General features: G+C 44.3%; 1 protein-coding gene across 2 annotated transcripts in view; it reads left to right on the top strand.

Annotated features, from left to right (window-relative positions):
- Positions 1–4,259: 4,259 nt before the first annotated feature.
- Positions 4,260–14,192, top strand: part of CDH18 (cadherin 18) — a 671,522-nt gene continuing 661,589 nt past the window's right edge. For both annotated transcript variants that reach the window (XM_082234344.1, XM_082234342.1), the window contains exon 1: positions 4,260–4,539. The gene's annotated coding sequence lies outside the window, so the exon portion shown is untranslated. The remainder of the gene's footprint in view (positions 4,540–14,192) is intronic.

Genomic DNA, 14,192 nt, shown 5'->3' with positions numbered 1-14,192 from the left:
TCTCTTTAAGAGACATGCCTAGCTTGTGATAGAAACTCCTCTCTTCAGGTGCGGTTCCCTCAATAGTTCAGTGGAAACTAGTTGGAACGGTAGGCTTCCCTGTGTAGTAAGTCCCAGCTGTTCATAAATAAATGCAGCTACTGAAGCTCTCCTGCTTCCTCACAGAGCAAGTACAGTGTAGAGAGGTGTCTGTTGTTTTGACAAATCCATTATTTTATGATTGCAAGTTAATCTTTTTGTATAATTCTGTAGAATAGGGATGGGAAACTGGTGGTCCTCTGGATGTTGCTGCACTTGAATGTTCAAGCAGCCCCAGTAGGCAATATGGTCATTCAGCCAGAATGCTGATGGGAAACTGGAAGCCTGCAAGTACCTCCTCCCAGATGTAAGCCTTGCTGTAAAACTTGTGTGTCTTCAAGATTGCTACAGGATCTGAGTCGAAGGAATGAAGGAACCCACTTGGAGGTAAATAATAGAACAAGAGCCTCAAAGGTGGAAATTTGGGGGTTTGGCTTTAAATGCAAATTGAATTGAATTTGTCCTCTGTCCCTTATTGGGAGTGCTTCCCTGATTGGAATTATTCATGTGGTGCCCTCATTTCTTACAGCCAACACAAAGTACTAGCAGTAGGGCCCTAGGCTCTTTTAGGCCTTACCAAGGTAGCATTCTGCTCTTTCGCTTTTGCTTCTTTATTAGGAGTAGGTGTGAGAGATCATGGGGCTGTCCCACCATTCCCTGAATGGTTGTTTCCCACTTCCCATAGGACAACCTGTTGAGAGGTGGTGTTGCAGTGAGAAGTCATAAGGCATGCCTTGGTGTATATTAAAACTAATAGCAAGTTGTCATCTGTTTTAAAGGGGAACTGACTGGACCTGTCTTGTATGCAAGGCAACAGCTTTAGAAATGGAGCATCCCGACATGCTCATTTGGGAAATAATAGGCAAATCTCTACCTACATTGGCATTTAGGGTGGCAATGTTTATATTGTCAGTGTTGTGCAGTGGTTAGAGCAAGGACCAAGGAAAGCACATTCAGCTATCCAGCTCACTAGATAATCTTGAGCCAGACATTATTTCTCAGCCTAAACCAGTGTTTCCCAACCTTTTTTGGGCAACGGCACACCTGTTTAATGAAAAAAATCTCGCGGCACACCACCATTACAGCCCCGTGACGTCAGCGCGCAGCGTCACGCCGGGAGGGACGCACGAAAGTGAAAGTTTTCAATTTTTTTCCCTCCCCCTTGCCGGGGAACCTCCAAGCTTTGGGGGTGGGGGGGGGGAGGAGGCAGCAGAGCGAGGGACTGAGGGACGGCGGCAGCTGAGGCGGCAGCGGCTGTTGTGGTGGTGGCGGCGATAGCGGGCGGAGGAGGGGGTGGTGGTGGGGCCGAGGTGGTCGGCGGCGGCGGGGGAGGCGGCGGCGGGTGGAGCAGGAGGGCGGCCGAGGCCGGTGAGGGAGTAGGGTTGCCCGGGGCTTGAGGAGCCGTCGCCGGGAGTTGCTGCTGCTGTTGTTGCTGCTGCTGCCCGGACATGCCGGCCTCCTCCTCGTCCGCTGTCTCGCGCTCCTCCCTTTTGCACGCGCTGCCCTGCCGCCGCCCCATTGGCTGGGTCCTGTCAGCTGATCCTGTGTTATTTCCTGTGTGTGTGTGTGAGGGGAGAATGGAGAGAGAAACCTCGGCACCACCACCGCGGAGCCGCCCCCGGCTCGACGCAGATCCTCGCCGCCGCCGCCTCTCACCGCCCGACTCGCCCGCCTCCCTCCCACGGCACACCAGCCAATGTCTCACGGCACACTAGTGTGCCGCGGAACACCGGTTGGGAAACACTGGCCTAAACTACCTCACAGAGCTGTTACAAGGATGGGCAGGAGAAGGACAATATGTACTGCTCTGAACTCTTTGAGGGAAGGGCAGGAAAAAAATGCAGTACAGTAGTTGTGTGAATGTAGTACAGTACTGTTGTGTGAATGGAACAATATTTGTTCAAATGAAATTCACAGTATGATGACAATTCTATGCCTACTTCTGAGAAGACATTCAGAAGTTTGCAGAGTTAGACTGAATATCACCCCCTCCCCCAACTACTTGGTAGTAAGTGCCATTGAATTTGAGAGGACTTATTTCTGTATAATTGCATATATGAAATGCAGAGACACTGTTTTTTGTTGCACACTGCCCCCTCCCCGCCCTTAAGCTTGCTATAACACTGCTTCATGTGCACAAATCAGGTTGTATAAATTCCCTGCAATACTTCCCTCACATCCCAAATGGATCCCAAGATTTTGTTTTCTAGGGTCACCAAACCACGGGGCTCAAGTGGCTGTAGTACATGGAAGTAAACAGGATCAGAAGTTTTTCATTTGCCCATTAGAAAAACAGCAACATAGTATAGGGTTGCCAATTCTGAAGCCCCTCAAACATGGGCATGTTTGGGGCATGCCCCCCAACAACTCACATCTCCCTCACTCGCCCCCTCCCTGCTGCTGACCCCTTCCTTGTCTGCCTGCTCCTTCCTTCCTTCCTTCCTCTCTCTTTCCTTTGCTGTCTCTGGCCTCCTGCTATTTGGATGATGGGAGGCCGAGTGGCCCCAGGAAGGCCATGCCAGGAAAGGCTGCTGAAAGGACCACCAGGCCTAGTGCCACCCCCAGAGTCCAGCACAGCTGCCCCCCTTAAAAAAATTAATTTAAGAAGCCCCCAAACCCAGACATTTCATATAAAATAGAAAAGTCTGCCATCCCCCCAAAAGAGGACATGTCTGGGGAAACCCAGACATATGGCAGCCCTAACATAATGCTTTTGAGGATTTTAAATGGTTTTAATCTGTGTTGTCAGCAATCCTTTAAAACGCTCTTGAAAGATAGGCCAGTGTCCCCATATTGCAGAAGGAAAGCTGAGTGAGGAAGCGGCTTTCCTAAGGACACATCTGGTTCATGGCAGAGATGCCATTCCGATTCTGGGCCACCTGATTCGTAGCTCAGTTATCCACCGCATTGTGCTAGTTCTTCCTAGAGTGAAGCAGAAATTTTTCATACTCATTCCACTCTCTCAGCCGCACACCGAACTACTTACTTGGGCTGAGGAGGAGAGAGGAAAGAGGATGGCAAAATTGTGACAGCAGAAGCAAAGATTTGGAGCTGTAAAAAACAAACAAACACTGGGACCTAATTTGATTAGTAGAATGTCTGGCATCTGGTGGGCAGGGCTTTCGTGCTGTGCCCTCTGTGTGTTCAGTTCAGTTAAGAAAAGGCTAGCTGCAACTTGCCTCAAGATGTTTCTTTTCTCTCAGTCAGTATGTCACTCTGTTACCTTTTCCTACTTTAAGACTTTGTTTCATATATGTATATATGTATATATGTATATACGGGGGTTGTTTGCTTCACTAGTTGAAGAAACAAACTCAGCTGAAGGAGGAGAAGGTGGCTGAGTGAGGAGACATTTCCCTGACAGGAGGACTGATTTTTAGTCACCTTCCCCCTCCACCACAGGAGGTAGGGTGGCCAGATACAAAAGAAGGCCTGGCTCATGGGCTCTTAATATAGGTATAGACAAGGGCATTATAAGCAGGTCTGCATAGCTTCGTTGACAAGCCTTTCTTAAACACAACCATTAATGGTACCGCTGGCCTGCCCTCTCTTACATTTGACTACCCAAAATCTGAGAATCAGAGCCTGGGCTAGGCAAAGGAGTAGCCGATCTAAGGGGACTGCCGTGTACAATGAAATGGAGGGACACAGACAGAGTGTCAAGGGAGGACAAACTGGGGTGCATGCTTCGGACTGGAATAATTATAATGCTCCGCGTCTGTTCTGCAACTCCAGAAATCAGACTGAAAGTGTGTGAGGGCATGAGGATATTTTAACCCCAGCACACAAAACATTCAGCCTTTAACAGGTCCTGCATGCAGTGCAGGCTGGAGAGGCAGACATCCCCACCTTTTTACCTGACCTGTGCTTCTTAAACTGACACTTGCCAGAGCGAAATTGGGCACTGTGTTTTGAGAGAGACAAATCCAGCTTTGAATGCAGCATCTCCTATTATCTCCCTCTTTCTTTCTAGGAGGATTGGGTAACAGTAGAAAAATTTCCTGGTTTTAAACTCTTACTGTTTTTGTGCCGCTCTTGGAAAAAGACCCTGGCCACCGGCAGCAGAACCTTGCCTATTGATTGGCTGTTTAAACGGGGGCCTGTTGGATCCAAATAAGCTGGATTGATTATACAGCAGCAAAGGAGCTGAGTGCACAGTGAGCGTTGAGGCGAGGAAGCAAGAGAGAGAGAGAGAGGAAGAGAATATGTACTATGGCATCAGTATGTAACTGCTGGAGCCAGATAATCCTGCTACCTAGCTCCCTCCGTGGACAACTTACTGTGCAGCTTTCTTCCTTCGTGAGAGGATGCCAGCCGTATGCCGGTGAATCAGCTAATAGGACTGGACCTTGGAATAGTTCATTTGACTTATAATCTGTGTCTTTGAATTGAAGATTCACTACTGACAACAAGCCTGGGGTCAGTAAGCCCCCTCAGAGCTGAAGATGCTTCTTGAATAAGGTAAGTTTAAATATGTGCCCTTATCACTAGGATGTGATTAAGCTTCAGGTAGTAGAAGCCTGGCATTTTTGCATCCTTTAAATGTACAGGCTTGCCTGTGTGTGGGAGAGCAAGAAAGAGAAGTACTATGTATAGCAAGAGGAAAAAAACAAACTGTAAAGGGGAATAATGGTTGTTTAACCTCAACCCAATAGTAGTGAAATGATGCTCCGCTAACTCCTTGGGAAATGTTTTGCTAGCAAACTCCCCTCATAGCCCCCCCTCCACAAATAAGCAGTATATGGGGGTGGACAACGTGGTAAGATGTTTTATTTCTATGATTTTATTTATTCTTTACTAGTCCTGCTGTACTTGTCAAATAGCTTGCTTTGGGGGGGGGTATTTTTTACTGCTGTTTTTGCTCGGCATTTGCAACTGCTTTAAAACAAGCCTGTCACTTGTGAACTTAACTCCCGTGCAAAAGCAACTGTTGTTGGTTGTCTAAAAATAACATGGCTTGGCAGGTCCAATAAATGGTGCCCTAACACTAGAATGCAACTGCCTGCAGAGACCAGATCAGTATTTCTGAGACAGCATGTGAATCCCATGAGGTTATGATCTTGTGTCTTCAATTTCTGGAGCGTTTGTCCCATTTCTGAATGGATTGCCTATTCTCATGGGCGAAAACGGCAGGTTTTGCTTCACCTGCAAAAATCGTCGAGATTGGTAGGAAATACTTTCTTTAGCCCTGTCTGGAAACTCACAGATGTGAGGGGAAATTCTCTGTAAGCTGTGTGGACATCAGAAGGCTGCTTGATTTTGGTTTGTGTAGGTGATGGGTGTATAAAGCAGCATCACTTCAGATTAATAGGCTTTGCATTATGTTAATCCAGCTGTGCTGATCTGCATCACCTTTTAAGTATCACCTAGTCTGCTTATTCTGCTGCTTATGATCACAGCCAAAAGGGTTTTGTGTTCTCTTTTTTTGACGCTGCTTAATTGCTCGGATTTCTTCTTATGTGTAGAGAAATGGGAGTTGCTATAATGGAGCTTTTGATTAGCTTATTTGCATACTCAGCCACAACTTTCCTGGGGGTTGTCCAATTAACACAATTTGCATAGCATGCTACCCTTACAACAGTGACTTCTTACTCTAAAAGGTAGTCTCACATGGCCAACCATGCTTTTATGCACACGGTAATTAATATTCCATCCCCCCACTCCCCTCCAGTAGATTAAGCTCAGAAGGCTCTGTGTATGCACGCATGCACACACACACACACAATTATTTTTAACTGATATCCAGTTTCGTTAAAATGAAATTCGGTGTCAAAATACTGGCGTAGTCCAATGCTGGTCATACGTATATTGCACTGTGTTAACTGGCATTTACTTCCAGGTAGCAGCACATAGGATTTTCACCTTAGTTATTTGTGAGAAAGGAAATGTGGGTTGTGGTTTCTGTACACACTTACTCAGGAGTAAGTCCTATTGAACTCAGTGGGACTTTGTTCTGACCAGACACGCTAAAGATAGCACTTTAAAAATCTGAAGCCCTTTGATGAACCAAGGTATCTGTTTGAATTGCAAACTGGAGGAATCAATAACAGAAGGGTTTTATTTTAAGAATTGGTACAGAAGGAACACTTGCAACCCGAACACTTAACATGTTATATACAATGGCAGGCAAATAGGCTGTGGTATTGCTTGTCAACCAAATTCACAGCTTTTTTTCTTCTTCAGCAAAACTCTAGGAACACTGTCCAGCCAAACTCTTATAACCCAATTGAAAAGTTCAATGCTTTAATGTATCTTATGGAAATCAGTGGGAGTGAAACCTGAGCTAGCTGGATCATGCTTTAAGTGTGTGCTGTGGTCATATTTTAGAAAGAGGAACTCTGACTTACCTGTATGTAGTATGTATGCTGGTTTCAGCTAAAGCTTTTGAAATCCATTTTGCATTTATGCAGTTGCACAGATCAGCATCATTTAAGCAGGATTGTAATAGCCTTGTTTACATTATGAAGAGGCTCGATTTAAAACCAACATATCCTTGGGGAAGGGAGGATACCACACAAATGGGCTGAGGAATATTTCCTGTCTCTGTCTCGTGAGGTGGACTGGTTGTGGCATCCTGTTCTGTTTTGATGCGTGCGCATCATGTCAAATATAGTGAAGTCTCTCTCTTCTACATTTCCTGCATTGGATATCATTTAGATGAAGTGCTGTGGTGAAGCTTCATGACATAAATTTCTCTTCTCTCTACATTGGGCATCCTTGGTCATTGTGTCTGGGCTCTTTAAGGACAACATATTACTTATCCTGGGGAGATTTGCTTTTTCTTCACTGTCTGCGAAAGAATCCCTCATAATAATTAGCAATGTCACTTTGCAGCAGAGGGAATATAATTGACTCCCACTCATACACAGTGTCTAAAAACATTACCACTATGATATGCACACTTGGGTAACTAAAAAAAAAATGGAGCTTCTATAAGGATTTTTACAAACTAAAGATATCAGACACGCTCTTTACTTCTGTATGGTAAATCTAATATGGATTGGAGCGTTTTTCAAGGATGACTGGAAGCACATGTGTTCTCTGCTGTTGGCCCTGTGATGGAAACTATCTAAAACCGGTTTTACATGCTTTGGAAATGTCCATTTTTGCTTTTATACCTTTGAGCATAATCAATCCGTATTTTGTTCTGATGTTTTTATTCGGGCTCACTTAGACTTCCCCATTCTAATAACTTTGCCTATTTGGGAACAAATTTTCTTTATGCTGTGGAACAGAAATCCCTTTTTTCTTCCCCTGCAGTTAACTTCTTAGAGCCATTAGGGGGCTCTTTCTTCCTATGTTATTCACGCAGCAGGCTATGTTACAAAAATACAATTGATCCTTTCTGGCTTGCTTTACTGATTCTAAAAAGTTCTGCTTCAATTGGCTTATTTTAAATGTAGCGATACGGTAACCAGATAGAAATATTTGTCCTCCTTGATATTTGATGATAATGAAAAAACTGTTTCAGATATTATTGGATCACCATACATTAATATATTAGGATTTTTAGTTCTTTCTCTCTCAATCTCTCCTTGAAAAGATGGAGTGAAGTGTTATATAATACAGCATAAACATTCTTAGCATCTATAGTATAAGAATTCTGGTATCAAAAGGTGTTTGGGAGTTGATTGAGGAATAGGACTGAGGTGGTTCTGGGTGGCAGGGATAGTTTAAGGCACAAACAGATGTCTGGTGCAGAAAGATTTGGTGCTGGAGGAAGGCATGATTTGGCCTCCACTTCAGGCAGCAAAATGTCTTAGGCCAGCACAACCCAACCATATTCAGTCCTTGACATCATTACTTAAGGAACACTGGGTAGCAGTGTTGCCAGACCCAAAACATGTGCTCCATCTAGATGTTTGAATCTGCTCTTGAGAGATGTGGGGAGAGAAGATACTGCAGGAGTTCATGAAAAGGATGTAGTTGGTTCAACCTATATGGGCCACAGTCCTTGGGTCACTTAGTACTCGTAGTGAGGCAAGAAGCTACAATATAACCTGGTTAGGCTTTTAAGTAGGTTGATGTACAAGTTTAAGGCAAATAATTTTTGTGCCCAATTCATTGGGAAACAACTGTCTCATTTTCAGTGGGACATCCTATTGATAGAAGCTTCTCTCGCTTCCCATCCCAATCCCAGCTGTCCTGTTTTGGCTCCCGTGCTTTGGCTGTGCCAGAGCATGCAGCCAACCCTGCATGTCCCACCCTGTGGCATGAGTCAGTTGGCTCACGCCAGAGCGCAGGACCAAAAAAAGATGGCCAGATTAGGCACAGGGTGAGGCCCTAAGAGCTTGTAAGGGCCCCTCACTGACCCAACCTGGCCATGCAGTCATTTACTGCCCTACCTACTGGGCTCTCAAATGCTTTTTGGTAGCAGAAAGGCAGTGTCAGCTTTGAATGGGAGCCATCTTTTATTATTATTCGAAAGCAAAGGAAATGCCACATTTATCTTCTTCTTTTTTAGATTATGAACCAGTATCAACAGTCCTGGTTGTTGTTTTAAAAGCACTATATAAATTTTACAGTGGTACCTTGGGTTACAGACGCTTCAGGTTACAGACTCCGCTAACCCAGAAATAGTACCTCAGGTTAAGAACTTTGCTTCAGGATGAGAATAGAAATTGTGTGGTGGCGACAGTGGGAGGCCCCATTAGCTGAAGTGGTACCTCAGGTTAAGAACAGTTTCAGGTTAAGAACAGACCTCCAAAATGAATTAAGTTCTTAACCCGAGGTACCACTGTACTAACTGTTTTTGCACTAAAATAGCTCTTCAGGTCTAGTGCCCAAAACATCTGATAGTGTTTAATTATATAATTACTCATTTCACTTGGGTTTTTGAACTAGAGAATTGCATAATTTATTGTTAGACTTGAATTCCAGTATTAAACTTGAATTTAAGGTCTGTGGAAAAACAACAGATGTATTGGATTCTGTTTGTTGAATGATTGCACTTAGTATAAGGATTTTTGCTGTATGCATAAAATGGCTTCTTGCTATCGGCATAATACTGATTTGTTTTGTGTGTTATTCCATAGCCATGATAACCCATGAAGTATCAAGCTCACATTATTTTTGAAGTAAGTCTAAGTAGTTCTTATAAGCGAGATCATCAGCTTTGATAAAGTACAACCTCTCTTTCCCTGAAATTGCTCTGGAGAAACGAGTGAGCAGGGAGTTAGCTATTGTTGGAGAGAAGCCTCACCAGCTGTTCCTTTTCTTGTCAATATATCAAGTAAGATTTGAAATACTGATGTGCTAAATGCAAATTTCAGTTAGCACGTTACAGTTTTGAAGAGCGGTCCCCCCCCCCCGCCCCTCTGCATAGTATTTCACTGTGATAAAATGTTCTCTTGATGATTTAGGACAAGCCCATCTTATAAGCCACCAAACTGAATGCAGACATTGCCAGGTGCTTGACAACCATTTCTTTCCCCACTTTTGTAATCACAGGAAGGAACCAAAAGATGGAGGATTATTGATCACTTGCTGGGATCCTTATATGCAGCTGGTGGGCTGTATTCAGCTCAGTGGGCTTGCTTTAGTAAATCTTGGTGGCTCAAAATGCACAAACGTTTGGGTATCCTGGTGAAAAAGAGGGCAGGGTTCCTGCACATTTTGATAGTTGTGTAAAAGAGGGGATTACAGCAGTAGTAGTCATGGCAAGCTACACTTGTTGAGGATCTCTTCTGCACAGCTGCCCTCATTTTCACCTGAGTCCCCTATGCAGAGAGTCCCCAGCTCTCATGTTACAGTATTGTTGGAGTGGAACTTTTATTCTTCCTAATGTACCTCAGGTGAATAGTGCAGATAAGTATGAACTACATTTAAATGTTGCTTTTGTGAAGGCAGAATTGATGCACGTGGCATAGGTTGGGAGGCAGAAGAACTCTGAACTACAGGTTCTCCATTTTATTGTTTCCTTTATAATCATTTTTAAGTGCATATGCCTGGAATTTTCCAATTGCATGTTAAGCTTCCACCTATGCACACATTCACAGTGGATCTTCAGCGACTTGAGGATCTTGGGATCTCAAATTTCAGTGATGCCCTATGCAATACCCTCACCTCTCTGCTTCCATTCTACCTCATAGTTGCAGCACTCCCTGTGGCACCTCTGAGGCTCTGTGCCCAATGCAACCAAACTGGTTATGCCCCTCTAAATCTGTTTCAGGCTGCCACTGTTACTACCGCTACCTCCAATCACTGCCATGAGGCCTCACAGGCTGCCACTACTGCTGCCACCTCCTGTCACTGCTGTGTGGACCAAAGCTCCCATTACTAAGTGATCAACATTATCATTTATAACAAGGAACAAATGGGGATCATGCAAATATTTTATTTTTTGTCATGTGCCAAAACAGATACAATGAGAATGTTGACGTCATAGCAGTCAACTTTTCTCTTTTCTTGCGAGGAATCCTATTCGGAATAAGGGTATTTCCCTTAAAAAATGGAAAAGGTTGACAGCTATGGTTGGCATTAATAATTATCATTTTTATATCCCATTCTAAAGTGTTCACAATTCCTTCAGAATGTAATGCTTACATCAACTTGGTAAGATATGTCAATATTCTTATCTCCATTCTGAAGATGGGGGACTGAAGTTGAGAAAGAGTGGCTTGCTTACCAAAGGCTATCTTCTGAATATGTGGCTGCTCTGTTTATTCCTGACATCATGATTTTTATAGTGGTTGGCAAATATATTTCCTTTTATGCACTTTTTACATTGTTCTGAAATTCTTCACAAGGGAGAGTGGTGCAAAGTGATTCCATGGTAAAGATAAGTGATTCTGAAACACAAGCTAATGAAATCTCTTACAGTCTGAGGCATGGTGCTTAAATATAAATAAAACATTCAGCAATGCTGAATGTTTAAAGATGGCTAAAGCAATTTTTCAGATGTGTCTCAGTATGAAACTGGAGGAGCATCCTAACAGGATTTCAACAGACCCACCGACATGCCAAATACTTAAGACTCCTTCTAGTCTTTGATGTTCCTGGATCTCTTATGAGATTCCTACCTACTGATCCATTCCAGTTGGCCTTTTGTATTCTCTGGATGTACACATTCCTAGAGGTCCACAAGTGGCGGTGGAAGACATGGACACCAGCATGCCCCCCCCAACTCAGGGTGGGAGAAAGTAAATACTCCAAATAAATGAACATATGTAACTAGAATCAAATAACAGGTTTGCCACTTCTGGTACATCTGATGGCTGAGCAATGACTCTACCTCAACCTGGGTGGATCTAGCCTCAGAGAAACTGGGATTCCAGATTTACCCCTCCATTGATTCTCAATAGGTATAGTTAAAAGGTAAAGGTAAGGGACCCCTGGACGGTTAAGTCCAGTAAAAGGTGACTATGGGGTTGCAGCGCTCATCTTGCTTTCAGGCTGAGGGAGCCAGCGTTTATCCATGGACAGCTTTCTGGGTCTTGTGGCCAGCATGACTAAACGGCTTCTGACGCAATGGAACACCGTGATGGAAACCAGAGTGCACGGAAACACCATTTACCTTCCTGCCACACCAGTACCTATTTATCTACTTGCACTGACGTGCTTTTGAATTGCTAAGGTTGCAGGAGCTGGGGCAGAGCAACGGGAGCTCACCCCATTGCGGGGATTTGAACCACTAACCTTCTGATTGGCAAGCCCGAGAGGCTCCATGGTTTAGACCACAGCACCACCCCCTCCATTGGTTCTCAGTAGGTTTACCTGCAGTCCACCTGAAGGAAGTCCTGGATCTACAAACTTTGTTGTGGAGGACAAAAACCTATACTGTGCTGGTTGTGAAATCCATGTGATATTTTTGCCTTTGGAAACTTTCCAAATGCTGTTTGCTGACCCTCCCAGCACTGGTGAAGGATATACCACCAGCAGGCCTCACCTCAGAGAGGATGGGAGGAAGGCAGCTCCAGCTGTGGTGAAGTCCCTGAGCCCTGCTCAGCCATGACACCCTTCACTACATGTAGTTCTAGTCCTGGGCCCAATGAGAGTGGCCAATTTGCTCCTAAGCAAGACAGTGGGTAAAAGGACACCACTTCCTCTGTCAAAGACCACCCAAAGGCACCCTTGCCATGTTTCCTTAGGAGTCAATGGAGCTTGTCTACCCTGGGAGGGGTGTGGACTGGCAGGGGTGCTTCTAGCAACTGCACAATTGATGCAGCAGCTGTGGAGGTGGGATCTGGTAGACTTACAGCCAGACAGGTAATGTGACTCCTGGTCTCTCCTGCTTACATTTTGCAGGGCCTTGGAGAGAAGGCATCCATGGACAAAAAGGTTGTTCTGAGGCTCACATGTTCTCCTTGCTATAAAAGCTGGTCCAGTGTCAAGGGCCTTCTGGTGGTTCCCTCGCTGTGAGAAGCCAAGTTACAGGGTACCAGGCAGAGGGCCTTTTCGGTAGTGGCACCCACCCTGTGGAATGCCCTCCCACCAGATGTCAAAGAGAACAACAACTACCAGACTTTTAGAAGATATCTGAAGGCAGCCCTGTTTAGGGAAGCTTTTAATGTTTAATAGATTATTGTATTTTAATATTCTGTTGAAAGCCGCATGGCAGGGTATAAATAAATTATTATTATTATTATTATTATTATTAAATTATTATTATTATTATTAAAAAGCAGAGGAGCAATGGCCTTCCCCTGCCCATTTTCCCATACAGGAGAATTTTGCCACCTACCTAACCTACCACCCAGGGTACATGCCCCCTTTAGTGTACCCCAGATCTGGCACTGTCTGTGGGTAGACATGACATCCAAGCAATGTCTTTCCACTCATTGTTGAAACCTTCAGTTCATTTCTTGGCTCCATTCAATTCTTCCAGCCCTTAATTCATTGTGCCTAAATCACTGGCTACAAATATGGAGAGGTGGAGCAGGTGAGTTTCTCATGTAACAAATGACAATCATAGTGCTTGCACTTTTCTACAAATGCTAGAAATATTCTGAGAAAGAAAGAAAGGGTTATAGTTCATCCAGAGGGGCAACTGCCCCCATGCCTGTGGCCTTCCAGACGTTGTTGCACCCCATCTATTCCAGCCAAATAATGGCATAGGAGCGCTGACCAGTTTTGCATGTGGCAACCCCTGGACTTTCCAAGACTGCAAGTTCAGTCCACATAACAAAAATGTAGGAATGATTTGTTTTACCATGTGAGTAGACAATGCAGTATCGGCAAAACAACAATAATTACTGTAAGTGAGGGAAATGTACTATATATTGAAAAATGTACTTGGTCAGTATTAAAGGCTGTAGATAGGTAGCCGAAATACAGTGAATTGCTTGTATCCCATGTGGAAGTGATCCTCATTGTGGAGACAGCTAGAGATAGTGCTGTTACAGTTGCCTTTACTTGAATTTCAGAGTCCTTAGAGCTAAGCCAGAGACACTTCTGCTCAGCTAAGACACTGATTATGCTTTGGACTAGAACAGTGCATGGACAATAATTAATGACATAGGTCTGTAGAGTACAAAATGCATCAAAAGGTTCCTGCAGAAGAGCTGATAGCAAGAAAACGTTTCTTAGGGCTTATTGTCCTCCATCGGCAAAATGGCACTTTGGAAAATTAAGCTGTTTACTGCAAAAACAAACTCATTGCAACGCCTTTAATTATTTATACCGTCTATTTTTAGCTTAGGTCTTTTTCATGGATTCTGGTAGTTATGGAGTCGCCGTATCAGGGAGTATATACTGTGCAGTTTATTGAAGAGTTTCCGCATAAATCAATGCAAGTTTAACTTTCTGGTCATGGGCTGCTTTGGCTGCTGATAACACATGGTAATGAATTGCTTTCTCAAATTCACAGGAGGCGGCACGAAAGATCGCAAAGTTTGAGGTTCAGAACAAGCAGTAATTTCTCTAACCTGTTGGTGGGAGCAGGAGACTTTCTCTCACTGTGCTTCCCTCTCTGGTCTGCAGCCCTCTGCTGATGTTGAAGGGCAAGCAGCAGGGCTTTTTAGGGCTCCTTGACAGTTCATGGGATTGCTGAAAGCAGAACAAGATTTTTAACCCAGCATAGTACAACTTAAGAGCTGGGGATGGTAGGTATGCATGTGATCTCAAGTGCATGGATGGGGAACCTCAGGCATCCCCCCCACCCCCGAGACTCTGTT

This window comes from Podarcis vaucheri, assembly GCF_965113315.1.
Source record: "Podarcis vaucheri genome assembly, chromosome: 8".
Taxonomy (NCBI): Eukaryota; Metazoa; Chordata; class Lepidosauria; order Squamata; family Lacertidae; genus Podarcis; species Podarcis vaucheri.
Note: the sequence above shows the minus strand (reverse complement) of the source record. Positions and strands in the feature narration are given on the sequence as shown.